The following is a 19,635-nucleotide window of genomic DNA, read 5'->3' on the forward strand; positions in this document are numbered from 1 at the left end:
ATTATTTCCCATCATTCCAACAGACATGGGTTGATGTCAGTGGTGGGTTGCTCCAGGTTCAGCCCAGTTCGGCTGAACCGGTAATGGTGATGATGTGACGTCACCGAACTGGTTCTTTTTGACTGGGAGCTGGGTCCTCCCGCCCGCCCCCGCTTTATTCCTACCTTTATTTCTTGTTTTTTAGCCCAGCTGATAGGCGCAGCAGAGTGGATTGCTGCACCTCAGCTGGGCAGAAACCTAACACACTTGCGCAGAGCAATTGCGTGCACAGCGTGTGCGCAAAGAGAACCAGTGGTAACACCAATTGGAACCCACCACTGGTTGATTTGCTAGGTGTTTGGCAACCTTTTCTTCTCCCGCTGTTGCTTCCCTCCCCCCCCCTTTTTTTTTTTTGCATAATTCTTATACTATTGACTTTTATTACCTATTGTTTGACAATCCTCACTTTGGAAGTTTGTTTGAATACCCATTGGTTTTCCTTTCATGGATCTAGATAAGTGTCCAGGAATCACTGATGGTACCTCACCCTGAATGCCTCTCTAGAGTTTCCCTTTTGAACTAGAAAATAAAACCTGGATGTCTACATTAGTTGTTCTAATTTGTTCTGAAACTGTTTAAAAAACTGATATAACTATTCTTTGGAAGATAGCACCTTATCTATAGGTGAGATTCTGTAGGTTTAAATCAGTGGTGAAATCCAATTTTTTTTACTAGCGGTTCTGTGGGCATGGCTTGGTGGGCATGGCAGGGGAAGGATATTGCAAAATCTCCATTCCCACCCCACTTCAGGGCAAGGATACTGCAAAATACCTATTTCCACCCCACTCTGGGGCCAGCCAGAAGTGGTATTTGCCAGTTCTCCAAACTACTCAAAATTTCTGCTACCGGTTTTCCAGAACTTGTCAGAACCTACTGGATTTCACCCCTGGTTTAAATTCACAATTTGTTCTATACAAATCATATATGGCATTTGGAGTATATGGAGCAAGGCACCTTTGCCAAGCATAATATATTTATGTCTGTGGAGAACAGAAAAGTAAAAATGGTTTTCTCATAAAAAAAACCTTGTGATGTGAAAAAAAAACCTTCATTTACATTAGAGTACAAGATTACAGTATAAGAAGAACTAATAAAGGAGAATATTTGTAGCTCAGGGTTAAAATGATGGATGCTTGGTGCTTTCTGAATTTGGGTGTTTTCTTGCAAATATTTTGTCACTCAAACTAGATAATATCATCACTGCTAGGTAATGGTGCCCATCATCTAGCACAGATGATGTTCAGTACCTAGCACTATGATGTTACCTAATTTGGGTAGGGGGGCATGATGGCTCAGTAGTTAAAGATGCTGAATTTGTCAGCTAAAAAGCTGACAACCTGGGTTCGAGACCTGAGTGTTTTGCAACATGGTGAGCTCCCATTACTTCCTCCAGCTCCTGCCCACCTAGCAGTTCAAAAGCATGCAAATGCAAGTAGATAAATAGGTACCACTTCGGTGGGAAAGTAACAGCCCTAGAGTTGAATATGATGGATAGTTAATAGATTCCTTCTACCTGTATTCCTTTTAAAGGATTTTTTTTTTGTAAATGATTTTCAGCAAAAATAGTTTTTTTAAAAAAAAAACTGCTTTAATATAAAGAACAAATAATTTTTTCCCCTAGTGTATTTGATGTCTGGCATCTATTTTGATGTCTGGCGACTGCCTGGCTTAATCCCTGCAGTCTTCTTGGCAAGATTTCAGAAGTGGTTTGCCACTGCCTCTTTTCTAAAGCTGAGAGAGACTGGCTCAAGCTCCAATGGGTTTCCTGCGTAAGGTGGAAAGAGAACTCATTGTCTCCTAGTGTCTGCCCTGGCGCCTTAACCACTATACCAAAAATGGCTCTCTATCAAAGCTTATGCTGCATTGAATGTTTTAGCCTTACTGTTCTGACCCCAGCCCCGGAGGCTGATTTATCTTCGCATGCTGAGTCAGAGGATGATATGGAAGAGCAGGAAGCTGTCACGAGCTATGTGCCAGAGGGGCCGTCTTCACTGGTGAGTCAGCAAGAACTGACAGTTGCTGACGTGCCTCTGGACCCCAGCCAGATTGAGGAGGAAACAGAGGCCGGTAACGCTGAGGGGGAGCCCCTATTGGATGCAAGAGAGAGACGTAGGAGACGTCGTAGAGAACAGCTATTGCCACATCCCAAGAGGTGTGGTCAGGAGACGTAGGGCCATACCCTACAAAGTATAAAAGGGGTGTGACTGGGCTGGAAAGGTGTGGTGAACAATTTGTTGACGTTTTGGATGCAGTGGATTTACAACTGTTGGTTTGGAGTTTTTTGATAAGAGTCTGCATTCCTGTATTAACCTGCTGGCCGTCTGCCAAGACTTTTGGAACATTGCCCGGTAACTATTGGACTGATATACACTTTGGAAGAGAATTATTTATTAAAGGGCCAGCTTCATTCTCTCTAGCCTGCGTTTGTTATGGCCGGGCTATTTGAGCCTCTGCAAGGCCACTCGTGGGAGGGGACAAAACACTTACAGTCAGAAGACTCCTTGTTACTTTTCATTTTAAAAATTGCCTTTGCTTTCCAGGTCTTGTACTGGCCTCCAGGACTCATCCGGCTTTTTGGGACACTCAAACTTGTGTCCTTCATTTTTTTTAAAAAAATAAATTGTCCACCTAAAATTATCCATCCAGAATGGCTGTATTAATATACAGCATAAGAGCCCGAATGTTAATGCTGTACTTTAATGCAAAGAGAATTGCTAGAAATTGGGTTTCTATAAAGGAAACAACATCATAAATATTAATTTATACTCTTTTTTTATTTTTCTGCCATATCCTTTTTGGTGTAATCAAACATCAAGTGTGGCTGCTGCTTTCTTGATTGTAAATATCTAGCGTCTAGCAGATAAATGTTGGACTGCCAAGGAGTGTTTTTAAAACAGTGGGAATCGTACTCATACATTAGCTAGCATTTCACATAAATAGAACTTTGCAGGTCATAACCAGCACTTGCTTATTCCTTGGAAGTCCTCTAAAATACAGATTGAATAGGAGATACACTTAAGAAAAGAAGAGCAGATTTATTTCGAATGATGAATGACTCTGCTGACATGTTCCTCCATCATTGTTTCCTTAAACATTTGCCCATCTGTGCTGGCACATTTTGTTCTGCAGAAGGTAGTTTTTCAAAGTTTATTGAGAAGGCATTTCTCTAGTCCTACTTTTGTTTCCTTAGAAATAACATTGAAGATGATACGGTTGATAGTAATCTTGCAGTATCATTTATACGGCAACTCTCATGCTTACTTCAGAACTTAAACACATTAACATGATCCGTCCGCTTAAGCAATAGAATGCAAATTCTTCTAATATTAATATTAATATTAGAAGTATATGTACAAAAGATACACTAGAATAAGGGAGAAAAAATGTTTAAGTAAGAAATTCTTTACTGACGCGAAACTGTTGAAAAGGAAAAAGTGTGAAAGCTTTCTGCTTTTTAAAAAAATGTTTAATAAAAAAGTTTTTAAAAAAATCTTCACATGATGATTATTAGGTGAGCAGCCATTAATTGTTTAAAATCTAAATAGTTTTAGCTGCACTAGATACTACCTTTAAGTCAAAGATAGCTTGAGGGTTAAGCTATTAGGCATTTGTGAAAAATTACAAGAACAGTTGCACTACAATTCATCATGGAAGATGATTTTCACAAAGAGTGAAGCAGAACTAAATTTATATAAGCAAGAATCTAGTACCGGAATAAACAAACAAACAAACAAACACCTCATAAAACACTTTAATAAAATCATTAATTCCTAAGGTTAGAATGTATTAATTAAAATAGAATATAAGAGCCTGGTGGCTCAGCAGACTGATAGCATTGTGATTAACACCAGATGTCTGCAATTACTGTAAGTTCGAATCTCACCAGGCTCAAGGTTGACTCAGCCTTCCATCCTTTCTAAGGTGGGTAAATTGAGGACCCAGTTTGTGGGGGCAATAAGCTGACTTTGTATAAATATACAAAAGTATGAAGGCTATTGCTTAACGCATTGTAAGCTGCCCTGAGTCTCCGGAGAAGGGTGGCATATAAATCAAATAAAAAAAAAAAATTAAGTACTTGCATAAGCCTGGAAAATGTCCACTACACCGACAAATTGTGTAATAATCCGGAAAATTTTTGAGTGTGCAGAAATGGACAAATTTACTATAGAATTAAATAACAAGGAAGACTCGGGATATTACTCAATCTGGGAAAACTGGTATCAATGGATAGAAAGTAAAAATAGGAAATACATAGATCAAAATAAGACATAAATTGTGTTTACATATATTTGATCAAGTAATATATGAGAATATATGAATAGAGTTAAGATTTGTGTACTGTTGGAACGACGTTGAATTGTACAACTATCATGGATGTATTTTTGTTACAGATGTATTTGTACTAATATTTTAATATTTTAAATGTTAATAAAGGTTTTTTGAAAATTAAAAAAAAAGAATGTATTAATTAAAAGAGTAGACAACTAAAAACAAATGTACTATGGAAAAACAAAAAAAAAACACCATGGGTTTTAAATGGGTACTTTGTGAATGCTTCGTTTTGTGACTGAATTGTTGGTCCCAAACCAGTACTAACACTGTACTCTCAGTGCAAGGATATGCAGAATATGATCGCACTAGGATACAGAGTCAATTTCACATTTAAAAATGGGACAAAATGACAACCATACCAATCCCTTTTCTTCCTCCTTTAACATAGTTTAGTTTTTATTAGTCCAACTCTGTTATTCTATTCCATTCTAAAGTTAATTCTTAAAATGCATTGTACAATTAATGTTGCTTCCATATAAAATTAAGTGACATTGTATAATTGTATGGTTTCTCTTGTTGGAAGTTTCTGGAAGATATCAGAAAAGCATACATAAATTTCTAATGTTGCGGCAAAGTGCCATCCGTTTGTTTTTGTAGACCATTAACATTTCTCCTGCAATCTTCTTTCTTATATTTTTCTGTAGACTCTCAGTTTCAGAAGGCTATGGCTGCTGGCTCCCTATTCTACATTTTTAGTTTTCAGGTAAACATACTTTCTCAGGAAAGTGAATATCTTTCGAATAAAAGATTCAGAGTATATTATTCAAATGATTTACATTTGTGAAAATGTTGGCATGTAGTTTTGCTGATAATATAACGTCCATTAATTGTTTCAGCTACTCTTTTCTGAATCATGATTGGTCTACAGTTGCTTTAATCAAGGAATTTAGCCGTGGCTCTCCTAATACAAAGACATTTAGCAAATATACTCATGCATTAAATTTCTGCTTGCTGCCAACATCATCTGTTAGGTCAAAATCTTTCCTTAGTGAACAGGACAATAGAGACAATGCACATCCAAATTACCATTTGCTGGCTGAAAATAGAAAAAGCATCATAATTTAAGATATCACAGCATTGGGATGCAATGCAGTTTCAGTTTTCTACTTAATTTTACATTAATGTTTAAAAAATGATTTAAAAGTTACATTAGTTAAAAAAAAATAAAATTAACTTAGAATTAATTTTTAAACATCGTTGTTGTTTTTTAAAACAACTCTGTATGCTTTGATGAAGGTTCTCAATCATCCAGCTAAAGTTTTCTGGAAGTTGAGTCATGCAACTGGATCTATTTTCTTGTTGGTTTGAAATGTTTTGCTGCTTATTCAGGTAGCTTCTTCAGTCTGAACAAGTTGGTTAGGGGGAAGCGCGGGTAGTGACGGGAGCAGCCTGGCGCTCCCATGTAACACCGCTCCTGCGCGAGCTGCACTGGCTCCCAGTGGTCTTCCGGGTGCGCTTCAAGGTGTTGGTTATCACCTTTAAAGCACTCCATGGCATAGGGCCTAGCTATCTTCGAGACCGCCTGCTGCCACCGACGATCTCCCATCGACCCGTGCGCTCCCACAGAGAGGGCCTCCTCGGGGTGCCATCAGCCAAACAGTGCAGGCTGGTGACCCCCAGGGGGAGGGCCTTCTCTGTGGGGGCACCTACCCTCTGGAATCAATTGCCTCCAGAGATAAGGAGAATCCAAGACCTCAGTGCCTTCCGCCGTGCCCTTAAAACCTTCCTTTTCCAGCAAGCCGGGCTGGCCTAATTTTTTAAGTGTTTTTAAGTGTTTTGTTTATTGTTTTTAATTACTGGGGCCAAATTTATATATGTATATTTTAACTGTATTTTAATATTTGTACTTGATGTTTTTACTTGGCTGTTCACCGCCCTGAGTCCTCAGGGAGAAGGGCGGTATACAAATTCAAAATAAAAAAAAAATAAAATAAAATCTAAGTAGCCAGAGGGTTGTTGGAATGTACCAACTCCTAAAATTCTTAGGGATCATTAAGTGTGATCTCTCATGGTCAGGAGTGAAATCCAGCAGGTTCTGACAGGTTCTGGAGAACCGGTAGCGGAAATTTTGAGCAGTTTGGAGAACCAGTAGTGGAAATTTTGAGTAGTTTGGAGAACCAGCAAATACCACCTCTGGCTGGCCCCAGAGTGGGGTGGGAATGGAGATTTTGCAATATCTTTCCCCCAGGAGTGGGGAGGGAATGGGAATTTTGCAGTATCCTTCCACTGGAGTGGGGAGGGAATGGAGATTTTGCATATCCTTCCTCTGCCATGCCCACCAAGCCACCCCCACCAAGCCACCCCATGCCCACCAAGCCACGCCCACAGAACCAATAGTAAAAATATTTCGATTTCACCACTGCTCATGGTGAACCTGTGAAGTGGTCTTAATCTTCCTGGAGACTGATGAGAGAGGAGCATAAAAAAAATGGGGGCTGCTCAAACTGCTCAGGCGATTACTCAACTTCCAGACAACTCTTATGTTGTTGTTAAAACACTATTTCATGTGGGAAACCTGAAACCATCAAAGGGATAATTTTCATGCTTAATTCTGGGAGGACTAACCCAAGTTATTCCATCTAAAGCCATGAATATGATCTCACTTTTTCTTTTTCTTTTACTTAACTGTATTTGTAGATGAATTTTTCTTTGATGGAAATGATGGGAAAGAATAATCTACAAAATCTGACTAAGTGAGAATCACAGTCAAGTGATATTTGCAAATTTGCAGATGACACCAAGCTGTCAGGAATAGCCAAAACTCCAGAAGATAGGCTCAAAATACAGAAGGATCTTGACAGACTTGAACATTGGGCACTATCTAATAAAATGAAATTCAACAGTGAAAAAAGTAAGGTTCTCCATTTAGGCAAGAAAAACAAAATGCACAGGTACCGTATATGTGGTACCTTGTTCAACAGTAGTAACTGTGAGAGGGATCTTGGAGTCCTAGTGGACAACCATTTAGATATGAGCCAGCAGTGTGCAGCAGCTGCCAAAAAAGCCAATACAGTTCTGGGCTGCATAAACAGAGGAATAGAATCAAGATCACGTGAAGTGTTATACCACTTTATAATGCCTTGGTAAGGCCACGCTTGGAACACTGCATTCAGTTTTGGTTGCCACGATGTAAAAAAGATGTGGAGACTCTAGAAAGAGTGCAGAGAAGAGCAACAAAGATGATTAGGGGACTGGAGGCTAAAACATATGAAGACCGGTTGCAGGAACTGGGTATGTCTAGTTTAATGAAAAGAAGGACTAGGGGAGACATGATAGCAGTGTTCCAATATCTCAGGGGCTGCCACAAAGAAGAGGGAGTCAAGCTATTCTCCAAAGCACTTGAGGGTAGAACAAGAAGCAATGGGTGGAAACTAATCAAGGAGAGAAGCAACTTAGAGCTAAGGAGAAATTTCCTAAAAGTTAGAACAATTAATAAGTGGAACAACTTGCCTCCAGAAGTTGTGAATGCTCCAACACTGGAAATTTTTAAAAAGATGTTGGATAACCATATGTCTGAAGTGGTGTAGGGTTTCCTGCCTGGGCAGGGGGTTGAACTAGAAGACCTCCAAGGTCCCTTCCAACTGTGCTATTCTATTCTATTCTATTCTATTCTATTCTATTCTATTCTATTCTATTCTATTCTATTCTATTCTATTCTATTCTATTCTATTCTATTCTATTGTAAATATGGTAGCTCTGTTGTTCAGCAGATGATCTGCTTCCCTGAAGCCACTGTCTTACTTCAGCTAATGTGTGTTTGTGCGTGTGCGAGCATTTCTGTGTTTTTGTGTTGTCTCCTGGTGACTACCTGAACTAGTCCCTATGGTTTTCTTGGCAAGATTTTTCAGAATGATTTGCTAGTGCCTTCTTCCTAGAGGAAGTGAGTGGTCCAAAGTGACTGGTCCAAAGTCACTCAGCTGGCTTTGTGCCTATGATGGAACTAGAATTCATAATCTCCTAGCCATAACCAGTGTTGAATTAACTACAATAAACTATATAAAGTAATAAACCGAAATGTATAAAAACCATGTAATATTAATAACAGAAGCAACAAGGCCAAATCAGTTATAAAATTGTATATTTTAACTGGAAAACTGATTGAGCCAATGAAAATAGTTTCAAGGAAAACAGGAAAAAAAAATACTTGAAATCAGTGGTGGGATTCAAGTAATTTAACAACTGGTTCTCTGCCCTAATGATTTCTTCCAACAACCAGTTCGCCAAACTGCTCAGAAAGTTAACAACCGGTTCTCCCGAATTGGTGCGAACTGGCTGAAACCCACCACTGCTTGAAATTCTTGTTAGGATATGGTGTGAGCCTAACAAGTTGTCCAGGCAATATATGTGTGCTATAACTTTAAATGTATTCTGTAACTTTAAGATGTGTTCTATCACTTTAAATGTATTCTGTAACTTTAAGATGTAATGCTGAGTAATTGTACTGATAAGTCATTGTAACTGACTGCTGACTGACTGCTGACTGCAATTATCCTAATTGTACTGTTGAGTCATTGCACTGCTGACTTCACTTATCTTAAATGGATAATTACTAGTGTAAACTGTATATAAGGAGAGAGCCGAGCTATAGTCAGAATTGCTTGACTTACTGCTTGACTTGTTGGTTGGAACTGTTACTGTCGTGTGTGCTAGTAGTATGGTACTATCGTGATTTGTTACCAGTGTGAATTGCTGTTTATTACCTACTGCTGTTTGTATGATAAGATGATTTCTGTAACTCCGGACTGATTTGAATGGCTAAAAACTTGGAGTAAAAGTAAAAGCTTTGTTAAACCAGTTTGTATGTATTGTATTCATTGCTCTCAGTACCGTTTCTCTGTGCACTTGCTCTGCTGGTTGGTAACACAATATCCTTAACAATTCTATTGTTTAAATACATTGCAATCGATCAAATGACTAATTTTACCCCCTCAACATGCCAGTTACAAATGACAAAAACTTGCCTAATATTGTGCAATTTATCTTCTTATGGAAAGCAGAAACATTTTTGATAGACCAAATTCTGATGAAGGTAAAGTGTTTTCATACAATAGAATTAGTACTCCAATCTAGAGTAGCTTTTGTTTAAAATAACTGTAAACTTGTCTTTCAAGGACACATTAAATCACACTTTTCCAAACTCTCTGATCAACTGAATTAAACATATTAAGAAAATCTTTCCTGAATAATGTGCATTCTTAAATATAGCCATAGATGCAGTGGTGGGATTCAGTCAGTTCGCACCACTTCGGGAGAACCAGTTGTTAACTTTCTGAGCAGTTTGGCAAACTGGTTGTTGAAAGAAATCATTAGGGCAGAGAACCGGTTGTTAAATTACTTGAATCCCACCACTGCATAGATGGCACTAAAATTGAGAATTAAGAAAACAAACCCACAGGCATTCTGGTCAGTTTGTATTGATGCATTTATATTTGAATTGAACACTTTATTTAATCAAGTGAAATTAGACACCCAAGGAATTTGTCTCCGGTGCAGAAACTCTCAATCTACATGCAACACAACAGAATAATGATGATGATGATGATGATCATCATCATCATCATCATCATCATCATCATCATCATCATCATCATACCAGTAAGGGATAGGAGTAAAGAATATAATAAGAAGGATTAATAATAATACTACAGCCATACTACATGAATAAATACACAGACAGCACTGTGAGAATTAGGTGTTCAGCAGAGCGATGGCACGAGGGAAAAATAACTGCCTTTGTGTCTAGTTGTTTTGGCATGCAATGCCCTATAGCTGCATCCTGCGGGTGGGAGTTGAAACAGTTTATGTCCAGGATGTGAAGAGTCTACAGCAGGGGTGGGTTCTACTTTCCTTTACTACCGGTTCGTAACTGGAGTGTGCATGTGTGTTCGCTTCGCTCACGTGCGTGCACACTTCTGCACATGCACAGATATCCCATGATGATGTCGTGGCAGGTGGGTGGGGCCTCCCACCAATTTTACTACCAGTTCTATAGAACCGGACAGAACCGGGAGCAACTCACCACTGGTCTACAGGTACCCTGTTTTCCCCAAAATAAGACATCCCCTGATAATAAGCTCAATTGGGCTTTTGAGCACATGGCAATAAGGCCAAGCGCTTATTTCAGAGTTCAAAAAAATATAAGACAGGGTCTTATTTTCAGGGAAACTTGGTATCTTCACACTTCACACAATCACACTTGGCCAATGAAAAATTCTATTCTATTCTATTCTATTCTATTCTATTCTATTCTATTCTATTCTATTCTATTCTATTCTATTCTTCTCAACCTCCTTTTGACCCACACAATATGCAGGACTTCTTTGTGTTGGAATGTATGTTGTATTGTAACAACCTACAGAATTATTCAGCCAGTAGATGGCAGTGTTTAGAATGCATCTATGGTTATAATCTATGGTTCTTTTATGTTCTGGGCAGAGTTTCTTGTGAACAGTAAAAAAAAAAAAAAACACCATTAAGCAGCAAGCTACCAATCTGTATGGCTATATAATACTCCTCTGCTACCAATTTCTATATAATAAAACATAACTTCTAACAGGTTATGGGCTCAGGATCAACCGAAGATCAACCAAAGATAAACCCAGTATAAACCCAGATTAGAGGAGAAATGCAAAGTTCAGCACAGAACAGAGCAAACCAGTCCTAGCCAGCTACAGCAAATAAGTGCAAGTCATAGCAACAGAATAAAAGAAAATGGCCAGTAACAAAGCTGAAAGAAAGATTCCATTTGCAAATCTGACAAACTTCCAGAACTACCAGACTTGGGAATTCAAGATGAAAAGTGCTGCTAATAAGAGAAGGTAGGTGGAAATGTATAAATGAAGCAAGGCCAGAAACACCTTTTAGATGAGATAGATAGATATAAATCAGAAAGCTCACAGCACAATCTGGTATTTGCAGGACCATCTCCTACCCACCTCCCACTGTCCTGTTCGATCTCACAGGGCTGCCCTTCTCAGGGTACCGTCAGCCAGACAATGTCGGCTGGCGACATCCAGGGGTAGAGCATTCTCTGTGGGCGCACCTGTCCTCTGGAACGAGTTATCCACTGAGCTTTGGACGGCGCCTGATCTCCGCTCCTTCCGTCGGGACTTAAAGACCTGGCTGTTTCAACAAATGGGTTGACCTTGTTGCTTGGGTTTTTCTTATTTTGATTGTCGTTGTTTTAACTGGGTTTTAATCATTTTGATTTTTTATTATTGTATGTTTTTAACTTTTGTTCGCCGCCCTGAGTCCTTAGGGAGAAGTGTGGCATATAAATTTTTGGTAAATAAATAAATAAATAAAATCTTTCTTAGCACAGAAGATGATCAAATCATACCAGTGGTGGGTTGATACCGGTTCGCACCGGATCAGGCAAACCGGTGGCGGTGGCAGGAGGCTCCGCCCACCCACACGGACGCTTCTGCGCATGCGCAGAAGTGCCGCACGTGAGCAAGCGAACCAATAGTGATGGGATTTGGAACCCATCCCTGAATCATAATCTATGTAAATGTGAAATTGCTAAAGAAATGTGGGAAGGATTACAAAAGTTGCATGAAAGAGATAATCTAATCAATTAACTGTATTTGATTAGCCAGGATAGGCCAGGATATGCAGGATTACATAAGGCACGCCTTGGAAATGGTTGAACATCTGAGAGGCACAGGAGAAGAAATAAAAGATTTTCAAGTTGCAGCATTGCTATTTACCAGAAAATTATGAAATGCTTGTTAGACTGCTTGATGCATGTCCAGATGACAAGCTCACATAGGAATATGTTAAGGGAAAGCTTTTCGATGAATATAAGCATAAAACAGAAAGCATTCATAGTGACAGTGCTTCTATTGCAGAATCTGTTTTAAAAACAAAAAATAGGAATAAAAGGAATTACAGGAAGCAAAAAAAAACAAACACGTGAATGCTTTGTGTGCAAGGAAAAGGGTCATTTAAAAAGCAGATTGCAGAATCTGGAAAACTAGAATGCAAAACTAAATTAGTAATAAATATTAATAATTAATATTAAACATATTTATTTGAATATTTCTCAAAATATATTCAAGCATTTGTCATCGCTTCATTATTGCTCAGCATCACTGGGTTGACCAATAATGTGAAGTTATCAAAATCTCTCATGGCTTAGATTTTCGTTTTCTTCCAGCCAACTCTACACATTAATCAGACTATGATGCTACGTGTGCAATTCCTTTTTTTTAAATTCAGTGCTAACATCAGTAAGAACCAAGCAAACTGAAACAAAGCATAGGAATATTACTGGGACCAAGTAAGATTAAAAGAATTACAAGTAAAGACAAATCACACAACACCTGTTAAATCTTTAAAAAAACAAAACAATCCATAAAGTTTAGGGCAATAATTCATCAGATTTTCCTATCTGTGTAAATAACTGCCTTTTATATGATTTTCAACTATGCTGCTTAGCATTTCTTAGCATTCCGCTTTGAGAGGTTTGCTAAATTTGAGAATGAAGAGTAAAACCATGCTAAATTGAGTGTTTATTGTAGATAAAATAGGATTATTGTTCAGGTCAATGCCATGATTACTTTAAGCTTTTCTATATTACTGGCATTAAAAGAGAAGCATTTTTGTTTTCCTTCTCAATAGCTAGTCAAATACAAACAGCTTATGTGTTTTAACTTTTAAAGGACTGTTCTACAGAATAAATGTACATCTTTCTTGGCATTTACAGAAATGGTATGCTCCAAAGCAGGGGTGGGTTCTATTTAACTTTACTCCCGGTTCACAGCGCCGCTCCAAAGTTAGTAAAAAAAACAGGCAAACTATCCTCTCATATATGTTCAACAGCGGCACCGTGCACATGCGCAGAAGCGTTTTGATGACGTTGGGGTCGGTGGGCAGAGCCTCCCGCTGGTTTTACTACCGGTTCTATAGAACTGGTGCGAATCGGGGGCAACCCACGACTGCTCCAAAGTTAGTAAAAAAAACCACGCAAACTATTCTCTCATATATGTTCAACAGCATAACTGAATTAGAGATGTAGTTGCACTCCTTTTGAATATATTATATGCAGTATTAGGAATCTTCACTGAGCTGTGCTAAGTTTTCTAATTAATCAGGATATGTACACATTTACATATATACGTATTTACCCCCATACAGAGAGAAACATACTTTGAAATTCCCTCAAGTCTTCCAATTAAGGAAGGAAGCATCCTTTTGGTTACTTTACTAAAGGCATTTATTGATTTCCATGAAGGAAATCCTACATTTCCAAACTTATGAGGTAAGACAGGCAAGTGGACTCTCCTCATTGTATATTTCAGAATGTATCACATTGCCACAACTCATTTTATGGTGCAGTGGAAAATGCAATGCACTTATAGAGGGTTTTTTCAAAATATATTCTGTGTGACTCCAAAATAATTTAATGGGGTTCTATGAGAAACTAAGGACAAAACAAAAATATTTAGCATTAAAGCTAAAGATAAAGGTAAAGGTTTCCCTCGCACATATGTGCTAGTCATTCCCAGCTCTAGGAGGCAGTGCTCATCTCCGTTTCAAAGCCAAAGAGCCAGTGCTGTCCGAAGACATCTCCATGGTCATGTGACCAACATGACTAAATGCCAAAGGTGCACGGGACACTGTTACCTTCCCACCAAAGGTGGTCCCTATTTTTCTACTTGCATTTTTTACGTGCTTTCGAACTGCTAGGTTGGCAAAAGCTGGGACAAGTAACGGGAGCTCACCCCATTACGCGGCACTAGGGATTCGAACCGCTGAACTGCCGGCCTTTCGATCAACAAGCTCAGCGTCTTAGCTACTGAGCCACTGCGTCCCTTTATTTATTTATTTATAAAATTTAGTATTAGGTTTAAGAAAACTCAAGTGCAGGCAGTTTTGTATGACTCTTGAGCAAGAGTCTTAGCAGGTTCCATGGCCAGAGAAATTTGAAAACCTATGGAACTCTTGCATGGATTCGAATCCACCTTTAGTCTTGGTTCAAATCCACCTTCAGTCTTGGAAGTTCTCCGGGTTACTTTATACAGTACTAATCACTCTCACACCAATGTAACCCATGATGGTTTCGATGCGATGTGTTGGAACCAATTAAGAGTAGTATTAGGGGGAGGCGTGGCCAGCTTCTAACAGAAGGATATGCCGCTTTTCCCAAAGTTTTTCTTTATTCCCATTTAAAAACCAAATACCCAACATTTTGCTCTCCAGGCTTGCAATAAGGATATTTCAACTTCAGATTCCAATTCAGTACAATTCCTTGATAAAAGAAGAAGCAATTGTTTATTTTTAAAATAAAATGAAACATAGATCATGAATGGATGGATGGATGGAAGCTTATCAACCTACAATTAACAAAAAATGTTCTGTCAAGTGACAACAATTAATCAGTGGAACGACTTGCCTCCAGAAATTGTGGCTGTTCCATTATTGGAGGTTTTAAAGAAGAGATTGGACAGCTATTCGTCCAGAATGGTATATGGTCTGCTTGAGCAAGAGGATGGACTAGAAGACTTCCAAGATCTTTTCCAACTATAGTTATTCTGTAATTTTTGTAATCCTTCATTAAGTGCTCTAAAATAGACATTAAATTCTGATTGCAGCTAACTGGTCTTATTTTTTAAAAAATATAATTTTGCTTAAAGCCTTGTTTTATTTTTTTATTTTTTACCAAAAGGCAATAATTTTATTGTCAATAGGAATCTTGTTTCTAATATATTTAACAGTTAAACAACATCTCTTACCTTTCAAATTATTCTGTTTCTAAAAACAAAGACCATCCTCTTTAAAAAAAAACAACAACCATGCATCTTTTGAAGGAGATTTGTTTAAAAATAAAGGGTGAGATAATTGCATTAAGCCTATGTTCCAAATGTGATAAATTAGTTCCAAGAAGTCAAGGAAAATAATAAACAAAAATCTAACTCAGCTACAGCAAAATGAAAGAAGATGACATTTTGCAAAAAGGCTAATACAATTCTTTACTCAGGGCAAAATTTGCGAAGTGACATCACAATATAAAAATAGGGCATAAACTCAGATTTCTATGTAAACATTTAAAAAGTATAACTGATGCCCAACATAAAATTATAAAAGCCATTTGCCAGTTTGGTTTAAGAAAATCTAAAAAAAGCTAAGATTCAGTGATAGATGAAATCTTTCCATATGTTCTTTCCCCATTCACTCAATTAAAATGGATAATAATTTCAAAAATATTTGATGGGTTTGCCAACAGAAGATTTCTTTTTAATTCAAAATGTTTACAGTTAAGTTGTGAAGTGATGAAGTAATCTCTTGTTGTCTGACTCTAATGTTATGTATTTATTTAACTACTGTCTCTTCTTTCATTATTAGTAATAATCTTCTTCAGTCCAATTATTAAAGTTTCAGTGGTCATAGTTGCATCTGTTAACAAAACGGGATTGCGCGTACTTCTGCATGCGCAGATCGCCGATGATGACATCCGGGGTGGTGGGCAGGGCCTCCCGCTGGTTTTACTACCGGTTCTTACTGTTATATTGTTGCAATATATATTGAGGCACTCACGATTGTAATTGTACTCTTTATTGCTTCACCATGTAACTGTAACTAACTGTAACTGTAACTGTAACTGTAACTGTAACTGTAACTGCTCCAGCTAGAAAATGGCAGTTGACAGCTCTTATATATGAATAGCTCAACTGCTCTAGCCAATGGCTAACAAAAGAATCTTCCGTGCTGATGACATCATCGGTTTCATCCAATAACAACACTACAACTATAACTAAACCCTGCTAGACATAACACCCCTCCCCTCCTGGATCACGCAAGTGTAATCGTTAAGGTACGCCAGGCGCCTGCGTGTTCGTCCGGACCGTCGTAGTTCAGGTTCGATAACAGGTGCAGCTGATTCCGGCATGGATGTAGAAGAGAACGGTACAATTGATGAATTTTTCCCTGTAACAGACTTCCCAGCCTCGGACTCTACCTCAGGTAAGTTGAGCTACTGCTGGCTCCTTGCGGCGCCCCGCGTTAAGTTGTCATTTGCTTGTGAACTTAACGTTGGACCTGGCATGGAACTTAGCGTTGTTGTAGGTGACGGACTCACAGCCTCTGCCGGGTTTTTTTCTAACACACGTTTCCGTAACTGGTCCACATGTCTCCGCCAGGTTCTGCCATCAACGAGCAGGACCCTGTAAGAACAGGGACCCGTTACTTGTATAATTTGTCCCGGCAACCAACGGGGATCACCCCCATAGTTTCGTGCAAAAACCTGGTCCCCCTCTTTAAACACCCTAGGTGGCAAATAGCCTGTTGTAGGCCGGTCTGAGTTGTATAAAGGATGCAGACGGTCAAGTGTTGTTCGTAATCGGCGGCCCATCAGCATCTCAGCAGGACTTCGATTAGTGCTTGAACAAGGTGTTGTGTGCTGAGAAAGCAAATATGTGGAAACCCTTTCTTGCCACCCCCGTGGTCCTAGTCTTGCCAGCGCTTCTTTAGTTGACCTCACAGCCCTTTCTGCCAAACCATTACTGGAGGGACAATAAGGGGCAATCTGGGCATGGCGGATTCCTAAACTGGCCAGGAACATTTGAAATGGGGCGGATGTCAGTTGTGGGCCATTATCGGACACTAGAACATCCGGAAGGCCATGTGTAGCAAATAATTTATTTAAAACACGTATGACGGCCTCTGATGTGATGGATGGCATTATTTCTACCTCGACCCACCTTGAATATGCATCCACCACAATAAGGAACTGGTGGCCCATAAAGGGGCCAGCAAAATCCAGATGGACCCGCGACCATGGAGCCCTTGGGAATTCCCACTCCCTGGGAGGGACAGATGGTGCTGCTGGCCTCGACAGCTGACAAGTTTGGCATTTGGCTACCCAATCTGTTATATCCTGGTCGATCCCTGGCCACCACACATAACTTCGGCTAAGCCCCTTCATCCTGATTATACCAGGGTGGGCTTCGTGTAAACACTCCAAAATAGAGTTACGCAATTTTGGGGGAATAACAACCCTATGACCCCACAACAGGCAACCCCGGAGGACAGAAAGTTCGTGTTGCCTGAGCCGGAACGGCTTGAACTGCTCGGCCACTTGTCCCAATGGCCATCCCCTTGCCACCCAGTCGAGCACCTGCGCTAACAAAGGGTCAACTGCCGAGTGGGCGGCAACGTCGGTTGCAGATAATGGAATGGGCAGCTCCTCTACAAGGAGGACAGAAGAGGTCGGTGCAGGGTCCTCCACGGGCAAGGGCAATGGGCAGCGGCTCAACGCATCAGCATGCGCGATCTCCTTACCCGGGCGGTATCTTAAGGTGTAATTATAACCCGCTAAAAACTCAGTCCAACGGGACATCCTGGGGGAAAGTATCAAAGGAGTCTGACGGTCCCCAGCTAAAAGCCCCAGAAGAGGCTTATGGTCAGTGACCAAATCAAAATGGCGGCCATAAATATAATCGTGGAACTTCTTTACAGAAGCCACTGCGGCTAGGGCCTCCCTGTCTAATTGACTATACTTGCGTTCCGTGGAGGAAAGAGTACGGGAATAATAGGCAATAGGTGCTTCTATTCCATTTGGAAACCTATGGCTAAGGACGGCACCGATGCCAAAAGGGGATGCATCTGCTGTTATTACCAGAGGAAGGTGAGAACTATATTGTACCAGGACAGCAGAGGATGTTAGTAGGTCTTGGATAGCCCGGAAAGAACGGTTTTCAGCCTCGCCCCAGGACCATGGCGTATTTTTGTCCAATAAACGGTGAAGAGGCTCCGCCAAGGTGGCTTTATGGGGTAAAAATACGCTATAAAAATTGAGGAGCCCCAGAAAAGCTTGCAGGTCAGCTTTGCACGTTGGAACAGCAGCGTTTTTTATAGCTGCCACCTTTGAGGGAGTAGGGTGGATACCTGTGGCATCAATTAAATACCCCAAAAATTCAACCTGTGGCACACCAATAAAACATTTAGATTTCTTCAATTTTAGGCCGGCCTTCCTGAAGCGTAGAAGGACGGCCCTAACACGGCCAATGAGCTCATCCCGCGAAGATGCGGAGATGAGCACGTCATCAAAATATGGGACTACCCCGGGAAGTCCTTGTAGGAGGCGCTCCATTAAATTTTGAAATAACCCCGGGGCTATGCTAATACCGAATTGAAGCCGTTTGCACTTAAAAGCTCCCCGGTGGGTTACAATCGTTTGGGCTTCAGCTGAGGCCTCATCCACCAGAAGCTGCTGATACGCTTGAGCTAGATCAAGCTTAGCAAAAATAGAGCCTGAACCCAGGGAGTGGAGCAAGTGTTGGACTACTGGAACAGGATAGGGGTTGGCTTGTAATGCCCGGTTCAACGTACTTTTAAAATCCGCGCAGATGCGGACCGACCCGTCCGGCTTGATAGGAATGACTATTGGGGTTTCCCACCGGGAATGGTCAGTGGGTTCTAAAACTCCCTGGGCAATCAACTTATCTAACTCGGCTTCTACTTTTGGACGGAGGGCCAAAGGTACTCTCCGGGGTTTGAGCCTAATAGGGGCAACGTTCGGGTCTAAGTTCAGTGAAATTGGGGAACCCACATATTTACCCAGAGCATCGTTGAACACATCTTTGAATTCGCTAGCCAACATATCAAAATCGCTTTCTGATGATGTTGAGTGGATGCCTGTGATGGCAAGGCCAAAGGATCCAAACCAATCTAAGCCTAACAGACTAGGAAGGGAGCCATCCACCACGATTAAGGAGAGGCGGCCAGTGAAACTATCATATTCAACTAGGAAACGACCATGCCCAATAATTGGAATCCGGTTTCCCTGATAATCTCTAAGCTTAACAGGGCTGGGGTGAAGCTGATTTTTCTGCAGGCTAGGCATCATTTCTTTGATGGTGGTCCAGGAGACAATGGATTTAGATGAGCCGGTGTCGACTTCCATCCTGCAAGGAACACCTTCGATCTTCACAGTCAGGAAAAGCTTGTTTGAACGTGTAGTGGAGTCATGGTGGGTCGTTATTTCAGTGACCCGCCGGCCGCGGAATATCGCAAAACAGTCTTCACTGATGAATGCAGCACCTTTTGGTCGAAACGTAGATTGCCTCTGGCGACCCGAGCGGCAGACACGTGCGAGGTGGCCAAGTTTGCCGCAACGTCGACATGTCACTGAACGGAACCAGCAAGTTGTTCGGGGGTGCTGATCGCCGCAGCTGAGGCAGGAGGATGGAGGAGGTTTTTTCCTGGTTGTCCGCCCACCTTTTTCAGTAAACGTCTTAATACGACTGACTTCCGGCTCTTCTT

At 40.4% G+C, this 19,635-nt stretch overlaps 1 long non-coding RNA gene across 1 annotated transcript in view; it reads left to right on the forward strand.

The window, feature by feature from the left end:
- LOC117679829 (uncharacterized) overlaps positions 1–14,967 on the forward strand; it is a 36,842-nt gene extending 21,875 nt beyond the window's left edge. The window contains exons 3-5 of the long non-coding RNA XR_004595465.3: positions 5,016–5,074; positions 10,928–11,189; positions 13,510–14,967. This is a non-coding gene — a long non-coding RNA (uncharacterized LOC117679829). The remainder of the gene's footprint in view (positions 1–5,015; positions 5,075–10,927; positions 11,190–13,509) is intronic.
- Positions 14,968–19,635: the final 4,668 nt, after the last annotated feature.

The sequence above is a fragment of the Pantherophis guttatus genome, chromosome 7 (assembly GCF_059756535.1).
Source record: "Pantherophis guttatus breed Tessera chromosome 7, ASM5975653v1, whole genome shotgun sequence".
NCBI lineage: Eukaryota > Metazoa > Chordata > Lepidosauria > Squamata > Colubridae > Pantherophis > Pantherophis guttatus.